The sequence below is a fragment of the Mytilus californianus genome, unplaced genomic scaffold (assembly GCF_021869535.1).
Source record: "Mytilus californianus isolate M0D057914Y unplaced genomic scaffold, xbMytCali1.0.p SCAF_5, whole genome shotgun sequence".
NCBI lineage: Eukaryota > Metazoa > Mollusca > Bivalvia > Mytilida > Mytilidae > Mytilus > Mytilus californianus.
In genome coordinates, this window is record NW_026262701.1 from 73,046,574 (window position 1) to 73,063,419 (window position 16,846).

Genomic DNA, 16,846 nt, shown 5'->3' on the forward strand with positions numbered 1-16,846 from the left:
TGTATTTGTCACTTATCGATTAGAAAACCACGGGTTTAGCAAATTAGAAAAAAAAATATTTTCAGATATTTAGCAGTCTTTAGATTATTTGATTATAGGTGGCCGACTTATTGATGTATACCTCACGTCTCCTTTATTAACGAAGATAGTGGAATTCTGAGAGTAATACCTTCTTTTCCTATCTTATGATCTAAACAAAATAGTTTTGAACAAAATTGGAATATACATGTATTGCAAATAACAAATAAAAGATTGCATCGTTAAACACGGACCCCATTCCGAATATGAAACTTTTCATGTGCTCTTCTAAATATAATTATACCCTGCTCCGAAGGACGATGTATACGGTTTAACCCCTGTCTGTCCGTCCTTATGTATATTCGTCCAAAGAAATTCCGTCGCATTTTTCTCATTAACTACAAATGGACAAACCAGAGTTTCCTGAAATTTGTGTTCAGTCTTCATGTGAATATAAAATACTGTGCAAAGCAGTTTCAGATTCATCGAAGATCAACTTTCTGTTTACCGCGTTTCTTCTATATTCTTACACATAATGGCCACTTTTGGTTCCGACAGTACTTCTTGAAAACAAACATTAAAAACTCTAATATATCGGACACCTTTGAACCCTTGAAGCCATATTAGACAAATGTAATTAACCTTTGTATGTTCTTTTGCAGGTACATTTCCCTTTTGTTTGTTTTTATTTTCATATATCTGTTCTGGGAAAGAATACCAAACTGTTATTTCCTTTCGGTGTTTCAGTATTAAGGTTGACCTTCCTTAGTGGTCCTTATCAATTTATCATTGTCACTAAAGCAAAAAACACTTGTTAAGAAATTTCACAACGTAACTATGCTATGTTTTTTGTGCAACTTTGTATCTATATTCAGTCAAACCTGGTAAATAATAGATAAGCTGTTTGAAGTTGAAGTTTTATTCCTAGGATAGATAAAACTTATGTTTTATCTTACCAAGCAGAAGATTTTTCATACGATTCATTAAGAGCACTTATCATTTTATTATTCCAATTATTACCCTCATCCTGATTTGTATCATCTTTAAACATATCGTCTATTATATCATTACATTTTCTCATGGGTCAAATGTATCAATACTTGCGAAAAAAGCATTTGTTTTCAAAAGCCCCTGATATCTTCCCTTCGTCCTTTGCTGTTGTCACTCCAACTCTGAATGGGAAATCTTATCTACTTGTTCAACAGACCTACATATTGTTCTCTATTACAGTCTTCAATTAAACCTGCTGTGTTCTGACTTGAGGAAAGAGTGGTCTGGCTGGATAGGAATTGGTCAGATACCATACATAAACTTTGAAAAATTTCCTTTTGTTGTTTGTTTGCTTGTTTATTTGTTGTTGTTTCATTGACGTATTCCTGACTTTTCATCTTTATTCATACTGGAATGTCTTGTCAACTTGCATGAAATAGTTGCCACCGGACGGTAAGCAAACAACAACTAATCATCAAATGTTAACCCGGGTACATTGTATATATAATCAGTTTATCATACTATGATATATGTATATCTCAGTAAACATCCCACATTGTTCATTGTCACATTATACATACAAGTATATATCTTAATTTACGATTATGATTATGAAGGTACACGTATTCATGTAATATATTTGTACATATTATACAATGTAATACCGGTACATGTATCGTATCCTTTATTTTTATAATGAAGGCACTGTGTCACGATACTGTAAACATTTCAAGTGTATATTGTAAAAGTTTCAATGGCCATATTTCATGTAACTACTTTTTTCTGTAGTCAAAATTTTATCACATACACTTCAGTTACTTAAGAAAATTATAATTATGATCTGATCATATATTTTAATAAAATTTATGTTGACATTGGTGAACTACTGAATAATGAATGGCAAGGACAATTAGGTCAAAGCCCCTACTTAAAGTTGCATTATTGTGATTTGTCTGAATAACAATCTTTCTGAAGGATTATCCGCAATATTTATAATTACAAATTTTGATAAAATTTTGCCTACATAGTTTTCATAAATTATATAACGTACAATGGATGTGATATAATTTCATAAGGATTAATTTACATCACTTTTCCCCATTTACCAAGATGTTTAAGCAATACACATGTATGCACTAACTGTTGGATAATATTAAATTTATCTGCACGAGCTTTACAAACAGAAAGAAAATCGAATACAGATGACGGTACCATTATTTTTATTTCAATTTAAAAATTGTGTAATCGCACTAAATTTAAGGTGGCAACTCCCTCTCGTAAATTTGACAATATAAGAATCTTAAATGTTATATAATTGGCTTTTTCATTCTATTTGTTCTAGAGTGTACCTGATTGATTAATTATTGGTTGCTTAATGTCCAGTGGCAAATATTTCATGCATGTTCAGGACGAGAACAAATTAACAATAAATACAATAGGTAGGTGCTGTACTAGAGGCCGTCCAGGATGAAGGTCGGGGAAATTTTGAATGCCACTGGAAAATGAGAACTAGAGGCCGTCCGGGATGAAGGTCGGGGAAATTTAGAATGCCACTGGAAAATGAGGGTATATCAATCAAATTAAAATATAGATCTCTGATTCGTTAACCCTCAAATAGTTGAGAAAGGTTCTTAACGTACAATAAGCGTGGCACGAGACATAGGATTTAACGTCCCCATTCTGACTTATCAGTTCAAGTTAAATATTAACTGACACTGGAATATGAGTGGTTAGGGACAAAGTACGGTCTTTCAATAAGACCGCTACGAATCCCTCAGAGTTGTACAGATTCTTAAAAAAAAAAACAGGGAGGCATTTGATTTAACGTCATCATACCGACCCAACGTAAATGCGTATTTATACATCCCACACAATTAAATTGATGACCCATACAGGGGAGTGGTATCCCTCATAAGAAAACATTGGGACAAGTTCCTATGTCCCGTAGTACCATCGAGGGCTCCTATTTTGAAATACGAAACGCAAACCTGTTGTCGACTATAGCCTATAATTATATCAATTGCAAGAATTATAATAATTTATGCCGGTAGTTATCATTCACTTGAGAATCAAGGGTATACCAGTTAAAATGTGCTGTCGTATTGAAAATTATTATTTCTCTGCTCGTTTGATTATGTGTTTGCGTAAATACAAAACCACGTTTAGTCTGACGTCATAGTTGCAATACATTGAAATCTCCTCTTTAAATACTATCACACAAATTTTACACCAAGGAAAGTATAACAGCAATTCCTCCCAGAGTGTACTAGAGATTTGTTCTATGCATGCAAACTACATCGTTGGTTTACAGAACCAGCCCCATGTAAATAAAGGCAATAGTAGTATACCGCTATTCGAAATTCATAAATCGATTGAGAAAAAAAACAAATCCGGGTTACAAACTAAAACTGAGGGAAACATATCAAATATAAGAGAGGAGAACAACGACACAACACTAAAATGCAACACACATAGAAACGAACTATAATATAACAATGGCCATTTTACTGACTTGGTACAGGACATTTTAAGAAAAAAATGGTGGGTTGAACCTGGTTTTGTGGCTAGCCAAACATCCCGCTTTTATGGCAATGTTAAATATAACATTAAAATGACTACATGACAGGACTACAATACAAATAAATTGGAGAACATACAGGACAGAGACACACACAAATAAAAGCTATCAAAGGGTACCAGGCTTATAATTTAATACGCCAGACGCGCGTTTCGTCTACATAAGACCCATCAGTGACGCTCAGATAAAAAAAGTTCGAAAGCCAAAACAAGTACAAAGTTGAAGAGCATTGAGGACCAAAAGTTCAAAAAAAATTGTGCCAAATACGGCTAAGGTTATATGCCTGGGATAAGAAAATCCTTAGTATTTAGAATAATTCATACTTTTGCAAAAAGTAAATTTATAAAAATGACTATATAATACATATACATGTTAACACCGAAGTGGTGACTTACTACAGAATAAACAGCTTAAAAATTAAGCAATAATCATAAATCGTTTTTGAGATACGGCGCGACATGTGAAAAACCCCTCCCCCTTTTTTCACAAAATACTCAATAACTCAAAAATAAAATTTTGAATCATCACCAAAAAGTATACAGATCTTAAGGTTAATATAATTAAGAATTGTGTAAAGTTTTAAGCAATAATCATAAACTGTTTTTGAGATACGGCGCGACATGTGAAAAACCCCTCCCCCTTTTTTAACAAAATACTCAATATCTCTAAAATTAAATTTTGAATCATCACCAAAAAGTATACAGATCTTAAGATTAATATAACTAAGAAGTGTGTAAAGTTTTAAGCAATAATCATGAATTGTTTTTGAGATACGGCGCGACATGTGAAAAAAAAAACACACACCTGTTTTAGTTATCCAGTCCCGTAACTCAAAACGTTTTAATCTTATTTTCACCAAAAAGTATACAGATCGTTTGACCATCATAAGAAACAACTATGTTAAGTTTCATGAAATTTGGATAAGTCATTCTCAAGTTACGGTGCGACATGTTTACGCCGGACAGACAGACGGACGGACGGACGGACACCAGACATATGTATACCATAATATGTCCCGTCAAAAATTTACGGGCGTATAATAAAAACGAATACGTAAAACAACCTAAATCAGCACATAAAAAGGCACAGCCGAACAACGTATTATATGTTAGCCGAAGAGATCGACGCCCAATGGGACGTCACATATAAATTTCTATAAATTTCCAAAAAATAGGATAGAGTTCAAGATTTGGTTTATAATACTGATATAACATGTATTAATAACAATGAAAATTATCGTTTTCCGATGTTAGTTTTATTCTTCACGATGATATCATTAGTAGAGCTAGTAAATCCAGACACAAGTATTGGTACACCTATTCCAAGAGGTTATCAATTGAACATGCCAGTTATCTTAGATCGGTATTTTGACTCTCTGGTCTTTTTTTATTTGTTGTGCTTAGTACAGAACTGACTTCAAACCACTGTCCCAGATTAGTAGAGCGGTGTTTACCCCGACTCCATTCTTTTTTTTTTTCGTTTAATGTTGTAGTATAGTCAGGTCGTTTGTTTTCTCTTAATTAAGTTAAAACTACTAGTACCTATACAATATGGGGTTCGCTCATTGTTAAAGGTCATATGTTTTACGGTGACATGTTATCGTTCACATCTTTATCCTTTCTTCAATGGACAGTTGTCTCATTGGCAATCATACTACACCTCCTTATGTTCCCAATGTAAAACAAAAGAGGCCAAAATACAAAAGGATTATTCACACTCATAAGTCGAAAACAAACTGACAATGCCATGATAACTGTTTTAATTGGTTTTGCAAAGAAAGGGAGGTGAGTAACCTTTTAGTAATTGGTATTAGGGATTCAAACACTGCATTCAAACTTCTTACATTCTGTGCAAAACATCAAAAACTGACAAACAAGCCCCAATTTTAGATCTTGTGATTAATACTGAAATATGAACAAGAGCATTACCCCAAAAATAATTTGTTACAAAATGAAATTCACCAAAACAATGATGTGTGTAAATAAGCTCATCATAGATACCAGGATTAGAATTGTGTACGCCGGACGCGTGTTTCGTCTGTAAAAGACTTATCATTTACGCTAGAATCAAAAAGGCCAAATAAAGTACGAGGTTGAAGAGGATTGAGGAACCAATATTCCGAAAGGTTTTGTCAAACACAGCTAAGGTAATCTATTCCTGGGGATGAAAATCCTTTGTATTTCGAAGAGGGTGGTAAAGGGTTATTTTCGTGCAACGTGTTTTGCCATTTTTATTTCACGTGCAGCCGTGAAAAAGGTTCGTTATTCACCGTGTTTCGTGAAATCGGTAAAAAGATCAACGTGCAAGAAATTTTTAATTTTTCGTTCATCGTGAAATGGCAATTTTATTTCGCGTTCTTCCGTGCAGACACCCCCCTTTACGCCCCTCTTCGAAAAATTCAAAGTTTTGTAAACAGTAAATTTATAGTTATGACCATATCAATGATAATTCATGTCAACACAGAAGTGCTGACTACTGGGCTGATGATACCCTCGGGGAAGAAACATCCATCAGCAGTGGCATCGACCCAGTGGTTGTAAATAAACTCATCATAGATACAAGGATTATAATTTTAGTGCATATATATTTTGGCAAACAATTATGCATAAAAGAAGACAAATACGTAAAATGTTACATGTGAATGACGTCATAGTGACATCACATGTGAAAATTTACAGATTTTTAAATTTGAAAGGCATTAACAAGTAACTATTTTTGCAATTTCAGGGGCCAGATAATGGTACTTGTCTACTTTCTCTCTTTATCTACTATTATAATTATATAGATCATGAGCGATGAGTACAAAATTAGAAAAACAAAGGCCTGAGAGCTACGTAAAATGATTATTACTAAAACCAAACAAAACACAACATATAGATGATGAAGTAATACGATTGTTTGTTAAACGTCGAAAGGTTAGTCGTAGTAAATTCGACCATAGATACTTGTAGACGACGAAACATCGATGGCAATTTTATCAGAGATGGGTCAACCATATGATTCTGAGGGGGGAGGGGGTAATCTATCCTTATCAAACTTCAAAATAAATATTCTGGCTCCAATATAATCAAAATATTCCCCAAAAGATTTTGCTCGTTTCTAGAATTCATTGTGACTGCTCTACCAGTTTGAAACTGTATGTGTATCCTATCAAAAAGGTGCTCTGTTTCATAACAGTTAAATTACTGTAGGGACGATCAGTTGATTTCTGAGGGGTCTCGGGATATGCAGTTTTTGTGTTATTTATTTTTTGGACAAGCAGAAAATAAATAATCTGGCACTGGTCTGATTGAAAATAAATAATCTGCCCGCCTTTAAGTTTAATATTCTGACCTAATTAAATTTGCCAGACCCCCTTAGAATTAAATGGTTGTCCCCTAATAGTAGTACGCACACATGAAGTACAAATATACAGTTTTCGTGCAATTTTTATGAGCTTCAGAATAATTAAAGCTATCAGGCTCAATTCCTCCTTGAATGACAATGAATCTGGAGCTGTCTTTCATTAAGTTTATCACCCCTTCAAGTGTGAGCCCATTTATTCCCATTGGTAGAGAACCACCACCTGTCCTCGATGCATTGTTTGACGTTGGAACCGTGTTCCTCCATTTATCATGGACCTCAATTGACGTCCTGTGTGCATTTTCCAGGGTGTTAATTTTTTCTGTTATCTCCTGCCAAAGCTTTTGTATTTTTCTTATTTGAAATGTCATTGATATGCTTCTATCAAAGCAGATTTATGTGTTTTCACACCTCTTCTTGTAGGAGATTCTCCTCCACTGAATATTTTGTGTTTCATATTCTAGGCAGTTGAAAAAGATTGAAAAGATTGATTAGTAGTATTTGGCTCAGCCATATTTGATTGCCGATAAGGAAGTTTGAGGGCCCTAATTTACGTTAAAGTTAATCATATGTTTAAATAAGCACTTTTGATCTGTGACGTGAAAAATATCATATTGTGACGCTGAAAATTTACGGGCGAACTTTTTATTTTCTTCAAAGCGGGACATATTGCTTTTAAATGAAAGTTTACAGTGTTTACATTCAATACAGGAGATGATACTTGAAGATCAAATATATTTTTTCCTCAAGGGTTAACAGGCCTGAGGGCCACAGTAATATAGTCAAAACTATGCCGTGTAACGTCTATTTTGCTTTGAGGGATGTATACATACGCAGTCACATCCAATTGGAATGGGGGAAGAGGCGGAGAGTGTCTCGCTTTCTGCATACCAAAGAATCATTGCACTAACACTTACGTGTATGTAGGAAGTTTGTTGAAAGGCAAAACATATGTCCTTATCAAACATGCCCTTTTTAAGTTGCTTTCCTAATCTTCGGCTCTTTATCACTGTCTACCATCTTTTCAGAACCTACCATGTTAATTTCTGATAATCTGAATAAACATAACATGTTTGCAATTTAAGTTAGCATACAGCAATCAATCAATCAATCTGGATACCGTCATACAAAGACACTTACATCTCATTAATACAAAATAAACTTTACGAAGTGGTTAAGACACACAAAACAAAAATTACTTGTTCAAATGGCTGCGTATTTGTATATCACACTAAACCAAACGGACAACACTCTCTGTATGGATGTAGTTGCTTTCAGGTTCAAATAATCATATATATATATACTCGTTTCACCCTTGAAGTAAAAGTAGTTGGTAGTAGAACGATTTTCAGTCTTAAACATGGTTTGAAATACTTGCTTGTATATCAAAGTTTCAAATTAGACCCATATTGTATAGTTATGATTGATCTCCTTTAATATTAGATTAATTAATATAAAATTTACGTAAAAACTGATACAATATGGGTCTGATTTGAAACTTGATAGAAGCATATCAATGACATTTCAAATAAGAAAAAAACAAAAGCTTTGGCAGGAGATAACAGAAAAAATTAACACCCTGGAAAATGCACACAGGACGTCAATTGAGGTCCATGATAAATGGAGGAACACGGTTCCAACTTCAAACAATGCATCGAGGACAGGTGGTGGTTCTCTACCAAAGGGAATAAATGGGCTCACACTTGAAGGGGTGATAAACTTAATGAAAGACAGCTCCAGATTCATTGTCATTCAAGGAGGAATTGAGCCTGATAGCTTTAATTATTCTGAAGCTCATAAAAATTGCACGAAAACTGTATATTTGTACTTCATGTGTGCGTACTACTATTAGGGGACAACCATTTAATTCTAAGGGGGTCTGGCAAATTTAATTAGGTCAGAATATTAAACTTAAAGGCGGGCAGATTATTTATTTTCAATTAGACCAGTGCCAGATTATTTATTTTCTGCTAGTCCAAAAAATAAATAACACAAAAACTGCATATCCCGAGACCCCTCAGAAATCAACTGATCGTCCCTACAGTAATTTAACTGTTATGAAACAGAGCACCTTTTTGATAGGATACACATACTGTTTCAAACTGGTAGAGCAGTCACAATGAATTCTAGAAACGAGCAAAATCTTTTGGGGAATATTTTGATTATATTGGAGCCAGAATATTTATTTTGAAGTTTGATAAGGATAGATTACCCCCTCCCCCCTCAGAATCATATGGTTGACCCATCTCTGATAAAATTGCCATCGATGTTTCGTCGTCTACAAGTATCTATGGTCGAATTTACTACGACTAACCTTTCGACGTTTAACAAACAATCGTATTACTTCATCTTCTATATGTTGTGTTTTGTTTGGTTTTAGTAATAATCATTTTACGTAGCTCTCAGGCCTTTGTTTTTCTAATTTTGTACTCATCGCTCATGATCTATATAATTATAATAGTAGATAAAGAGAGAAAGTAGACAAGTACCATTATCTGGCCCCTGAAATTGCAAAAATAGTTACTTGTTAATGCCTTTCAAATTTAAAAATCTGTAAATTTTCACATGTGATGTCACTATGACGTCATTCACATGTAACATTTTACGTATTTGTCTTCTTTTATGCATAATTGTTTGCCAAAATATATATGCACTAAAATTATAATCCTTGTATCTATGATGAGTTTATTTACAACCACTGGGTCGATGCCACTGCTGATGGATGTTTCTTCCCCGAGGGTATCATCAGCCCAGTAGTCAGCACTTCTGTGTTGACATGAATTATCATTGATATGGTCATAACTATAAATTTACTGTTTACAAAACTTTGAATTTTTCGAAGAGGGGCGTAAAGGGGGGTGTCTGCACGGAAGAACGCGAAATAAAATTGCCATTTCACGATGAACGAAAAATTAAAAATTTCTTGCACGTTGATCTTTTTACCGATTTCACGAAACACGGTGAATAACGAACCTTTTTCACGGCTGCACGTGAAATAAAAATGGCAATACACGTTGCACGAAAATAACCCTTTACCACCCTCTTCGAAATACAAAGGATTTTCATCCCCAGGAATAGATTACCTTAGCTGTGTTTGACAAAACCTTTCGCAATATTGGTTCCTCAATCCTCTTCAACCTCGTACTTTATTTGGCCTTTTTGATTCTAGCGTAAATGATAAGTCTTTTACAGACGAAACACGCGTCCGGCGTACACAATTCTAATCCTGGTATCTATGATGAGCTTATTTACACACATCATTGTTTTGGTGAATTTCATTTTGTAACAAATTTTTTTTGGGGTAATGCTCTTGTTCATATCTAAGTATTAATCACAAGATCTAAAATTGGGGCTTGTTTGTCAGTTTTTGATGTTTTGCACAGAATGTAAGAAGTTTGAATGCAGTGTTTGAATCCCTAATACCAATAAGGCATGACGAAGTAATACTTTTGTCCGACAGAATAATGATCCGAAGCATGTTATTTGGAAGATTTATTTTCGATTTCAAGTGACCAAAGATGTGGCCTTACTTCTACGTCATTTTTCTCTGGTGGACAGTTGCCTCATTGGCAATCATACCACATCTTCTTATTTTTATATTAAATCAAAACGTTCTCCTTTGTAACTACAATTTAGTCGTATAGAACAGTCGGTGTTGAGAAAATGAACGTGAAGGTGGAATTACATCGACCGTTAATACTTTCACGGTAAAAAGCATGATAAATATGTTCTCTTTAACAGCTATTTATAGTTTCATAAATAATTATAGCACCATTAAAAAATTTACTAAAAGGTTACTCACCTCCCTTTCTTTGCAAAACCAATTGAAACAGTTACCATGGCATTGTCAGTTTGTTTTCGACTTAGGAGTTTGAATATTTTTTTTGTATTTTGGCCTCTTTTGTTTTACATTGGGAACATAAGAAGGTGTAGTATGATTGCCAATGAGACAACTGTCCATTGAAGAAAGGATAAAGATGTGAACGATAACATGTCGCCGTAAAACATATGACCTTTAACAATGAGCGAACCCCATAGTGTATAGGTACTAGTAGTTATAACTTAATTAGGAGTAAACAAACGACCTGACTATACTACAACAATAAACGAAAAAAAAAATAAAGAATGGAGTCGGGGTAAACACCGCTCTACTAATCTAGGACAGAGGTTTGAAGACACAACATACCAAACTATAAAATCAGTTGGAAAGGGCTTTTTTCAGTTCTGTACTAAGCACAACAAATAAAAAAAGATCAGAGAGTCAAAATACCGATCTAAGATAACTGGCATGTTCAATTGATAACCTCTTGGAATAGGTGTACCAATACTTGTGTCTGAATTTACTAGCTCTACTAATGATATCATCGTGAAGACTAAAACTAACATCGGAAAACGGTAATTTTCATTGTTATTAATACATGTTATATCAGTATTATAAACCAAATCTTGAACTCTATCCTATTTTTTGGAAATTTTTAGAAATTTATATGTGACGTCACATTGTGCGTCAACATATAATACGTTGTTCGGCTGTGCCTTTTTATGTGCTGATTTAGGTTGTTTTACGTATTAGTTTTTATTCTGTAGTTAGTCTCCACTTCGGTGTTAACATGTATATCTATTATATAGTCATTTTTATAAATTTACTGTTTGCAAAAGTATGAATTATTCTAAATACTAAGGATTTTCTTATCCCAGGCATATAACCTTAGCCGTATTTGGCACAACTTTTTTGGAACTTTTGGTCCTCAATGCTCTTCAACTTTGTACTTGTTTTGGCTTTCGAACTTTTTTTATCTGAGCGTCACTGATGGGTCTTATGTAGACGAAACGCGCGTCTGGCGTATTAAATTATAAGCCTGGTACCTTTTGATAGCTATTATTTGTGTGTGTCTCTGTCCTGTATGTTCTCCAATTTATTTGTATTGTAGTCCTGTCATGTAATCTTGTCATTTTAATGTTATATTCAACATTGCCGTAAAAGCGGAATGTTTGGCTAGCCACAAAACCAGGTTCAACCCACCATTTTTTCTTAAAATGTCCTGTACCAAGTCAGTAAAATGGCCATTGTTATATTATAGTTCGTTTCTGTGTGTGTTGCATTTTAGTGTTGTGTTTTTGTTATGTCGTTGTTCTCCTCTTATATTTGATGTGTTTCCCTCAGTTTTAGTTTGTAACCCGGATTTGTTTTTTTCTCAATCGATTGATGAATTTCGAACAGCGGTATACTACTATTGCCTTTATTTACATGGGGCTGGTTCTGTAAAACAACGATGTAATTTGCATGCATAGAACAAATCTCTAGTACACTCTTGGAGGAATTGCTGTTCTACTTTCCTTGGTGTAAAATTTGTGTGATAGTATTTAAAGAGGAGATTTCAATGTATTGTAAATATGACGTCTGACTAAGCATGGTTTTGTATTTACGCAAACACATAATCAAACGAGCAGAGAAATAATAATTTTCAATACGACAGCACATTTTAACTGGTATACCCTTGATTCTCAAGTGAATGATAACTCCCGGCATAAATTATTATAATTCTTGCAATTGATATAATTATAGGCTATAGTCGACAACAGGTTTGCGTTTCGTATTTCAAAATAGGAGCCCTCGATGGTACTACGGGACATAGGAACTTGTCCCAATGTTTTCTTATGAGGGATACCACTCCCCTGTATGGGTCATCAATTTAATTGTGTGGGATGTATAAATACGCATTTACGTTGGGTCGGTATGATGACGTTAAATCAAATGCCTCCCTGTTTTTTTTTAAGAATCCGTACAACTCTGAGGGGTTCGTAGCGGTCCTATTGAAAGACCGTACTTTGTCCCTAACCACTCATATTCCAGTGTCAGTTAATATTATAACTTGAATTGAAAAATCCGTTCCGCTGTATCATATGCGTAGGATATCGGATTCATACGGCATGCGATATGTATAGAATAGATATTATCAGATGCACCTCCCCCAAGTGAGAATGGAAAAGAAATATGGTCACTTTGGTCTTCTTACAACAGGCAGTAAAACCCTTGACAAAGTTGGGCGATCGTTTAGCTGTGTGTTATGTACAAGTACGCAGCCACGTTTATTCAGAATGGGGACGTTAAATCCTATGTCTCGTGCCACGCTTATTGTACGTTAAGAACCTTTCTCAACTATTTGAGAGGTAACGAATCAGAGATCTATATTTTAATTTGATTGATATACCCCCATTTTCCAGTGGCATTCAAAATTTCCCCGACCTTCATCCCGGACGGCCTCTAATTCTCATTTTCCAGTGGCATTCAAAATTTCCCCGACCTTCATCCTGGACGGCCTCTAGTACAGCACCTACCTATTGTATTTATTGTTAATTTGTTCTCGTCCTGAACATGCATGAAATATTTGCCACTGGACATTAAGCAACCAATAATCAATCAATCAGGTACACTCTAGAACAAATAGAATGAAAAAGCCAATTATATTACATTTAAGATTCTTATATTGTCAAATTTACGAGAGGGAGTTGCCACCTTAAATTTAATGCGATTACACAATTTTTAAATTGAAATAAGAATAATGGTACCGAAATATTACAATGTTTAGGTGAAACACAATGAATTTATATTTTGTGTGGTAGATTGATTGATTGTTAGGTGTGCAAAAGTGCAGTACGATTTCCATTACAACATTCCACCACTAATAGTTGCTTGATGTTTTTCTTCTATATGATCGGGTGTGCCTATGATCCCGTAGGCAGCATTTAGCGCAGAGCGTGTTATACAAGCCATACAGCTTTTAAACAAGAGGTCCGTAGTTAACATGTCTGAGATTTCTAACATTAGTCTTACTATATTATACTGCTATAACAAAGTTATATGCTCAGCTGTCCATTGACAGAACGATATTTGGCCTGTATTAAATAATAGAGTGGACTGGTCCTCGACCTGGTTTTAATCGTTGATATGTAGAGTTCAATTACGTTGATTCGTGATTACTTTGTGTATTTGTTTTACCTTAAAAGGTTTAGTTAACTGATGGAACCTTGAAAGATAATGTGGCATGTTAAGTACTACCAAACCTTTGTAAATACCATACTTCCCTCTAAAAACCGCAAGAGTTACCTTGGGTGTAGGAATACGGCCACCTAGACTTTTCCGTTCGAGCAGTAAGACCAATGTGTGGAGAGGGGGAAAGGCTGCGTGGGATGTATACAAACGTAATCACATCCGATCGGAAACTGAGAGAAAGATTGCATGTGTGGGATATATACATACGTAACCACATCCGATCGGAAATAAGGACGTTGTATACAATGTCTCTTGTATGGAGATTTCTACACACTCATCACGTTGAAAACAACTCTTTGACTGGCCAGAATATTATACAGAAATTTGTAGTTACTTTTTAACATATCCTCTTTTCTAAGTGATAGTCCAAACTTTTTTTCAACCCGGTGTACCCACTTTGCAGAACCTACAAAAATGTACTTCTTGTTGATTTGTTTTCATCCTCAATATCCATGAAATATTTGCCATTGAACATTTAGCAAACAAAAATCAGTCAATCAATGTGTATGTACTTTTTATCATTTAATCATGATTTGTACTTTTTATTACGTTTAATCAACGTCAATTAGCTAATATGTCATTCATAATCAGGATAATAACAGATTACCAATAATTCTTAAACGTAGGTTCTGCAATATGGGTCGACCGGGAAAAAAGCGGGAAATTGGACCGCCACAAAAAAAAATAGATATGTTGGATAGGTGCAGAAATAAAGCCTTGAAACAAGGAATGTACGGACCCCTCAGAGTTGTTTTACGTGCAGAGAGCTTGGTACTGTAAAAATAATGAGTCATCAGAGTCAACTTCTCCAAAATGGATGCGCATTATACACCCGCATGTCCAAATGAGCCCTCTCCGCATGGCCTATATTTCCGGTCAGGAGAAGTCTAGATGACTATATTTCTATATCATAGTCAACCCTTTTATGTCGGATACCGAACCGTATTACGTATAACCGTATTATCAGACATTTGACCTTAGATGTCATGGTTACTTTATTCGTGACTAACAAACATTGATACAACGTTCCAACAGATACTAAGACGTAATGAAACCAACAAACCAGAAGAAGACGATGAAAATTCAAGGACAAACATATTAACAATCTGTAAAATTCTCGTGAAATATCATGTACACGATATTTAAGGATTCCGAAAAGGCTATACACACTACCTTCCTGTTCCTCTTACTTTCTCAGGTCATCGTGGTGTGTACAAACAAATCAGTACTCAACAGATTAAATCACGGAGAAATAAGCACTAGTACTAATTACAGAAAACATATAAATAGATCCCCAACATCAAATATGAAGTTCAACGTTAAAGATTCAGTTAAAAAAACAATAATAAAAATTCATAATATAGTGTCAACAAATTAAGTCGTAGAATGCTTAAAAGAATTAATTACAAAAACTTCGCTCTATGAAAATAAATGTGTTTACTTGAAACATATTTTTACGTTCCACTCTTTATTCCAATCAAATATTCATTTGTTTTCACGATATATGTTTTTACTTTGGAAATCATTTATTTTGAATTGCAATAAGTAACTCAAATCCTACATTTAGACCAGATCCCTTTTTCGATGATTGTTAGCATTTCATTTCCAACTTTCTCCTTAAAGTATAGTACAGTACTATGGAAATTGCCTTCATTCACAAAACATGGGAGTGTTAAGATAAGTATTCATTTATCAACTTTGAGATTAGTGATATAGTCGCTTTCTTATATTCCAAATATCAACACTATTCTTTGAAACCTAAATATATATGTGTTACATATAAAGACACTAAGGGTCTGTGACAGCATAAATGTCAATGTTTACGTACACCCACTGGTATTTAATTAGTGCACTCGGAAGGCACAGAAATGTGCACGGGTGTAGGAGGTAACAGTCGTCCAGATAAACCTACTCTATAGGTCAAAGACAATTCTACTGAGATATGCAAATTGTCTGACTTCTGTAATTGATAAGACGACATATATAAGCCCTTGTTTCCATTGATAGGAAAACTTTTTCGTTTTGACTTTTCGTAAACCGCCTTAAGATGTTCCGAAATATCGGATTTCTTCTGGCATCTTTCGCAGTGCTGACAACGGCTCAAGGTAGGATTTTATTAATTACTTCATGTCTATTTGTTTAATTTTCAACAGTTACTTAACTTTGTTGTTTATTTTAAGAGTTGCCTTTCTTTCTGGCAGATTTCCACTAAATGTTTTCAATAGAAATTTTATAAAATCAACTATTATATGGTATAGGCATAATTTAAGTGCAAATAATATGAGGGTTTGAATGAAGTTTATTTAAAACAAATATCAGGTCATAAAAACTATTTAAAGATCCTGATTTAAAGACTCGCAGCTACATTATTGATATCTTAGAACATAATGTTCGAAAACAAGAATATGCTCATGGAAACCATGTGGAATAAAGAACGTCTTCCAGGAATTAGCCTACCGAACAAGAAGTTGTGTCACCACAGGATGAAAGATTTACATGTCAGTGTATTAATTTACGATTGCCAAAAGGATGAATTTACAAAACAATGAACCTACATTATAGCTATGCTTGGTGAATGGACATAAATAGAAGGTTACAGTGTGATCAAATATATGCTTTAATTGCTGCTTTATTTATATCTTTGCCATGCATTTCGTCTTAAGAGTAGCTTAACTTGCAATTGAATGTAAAATTGAACTGGTCATGACGGCAAACATTGAATAAAGTTCTGTTAGAGAATTTTAATAGTGAATGGAGTTTTTTTCTGGAGTTTGGATCTACACAGAGGACAAAAAAGGCATGGAAAAATACTTGTTATAAGTTATTCTTGCCTTTTCATAAAATAGAACAGTGTTGCGTATTTA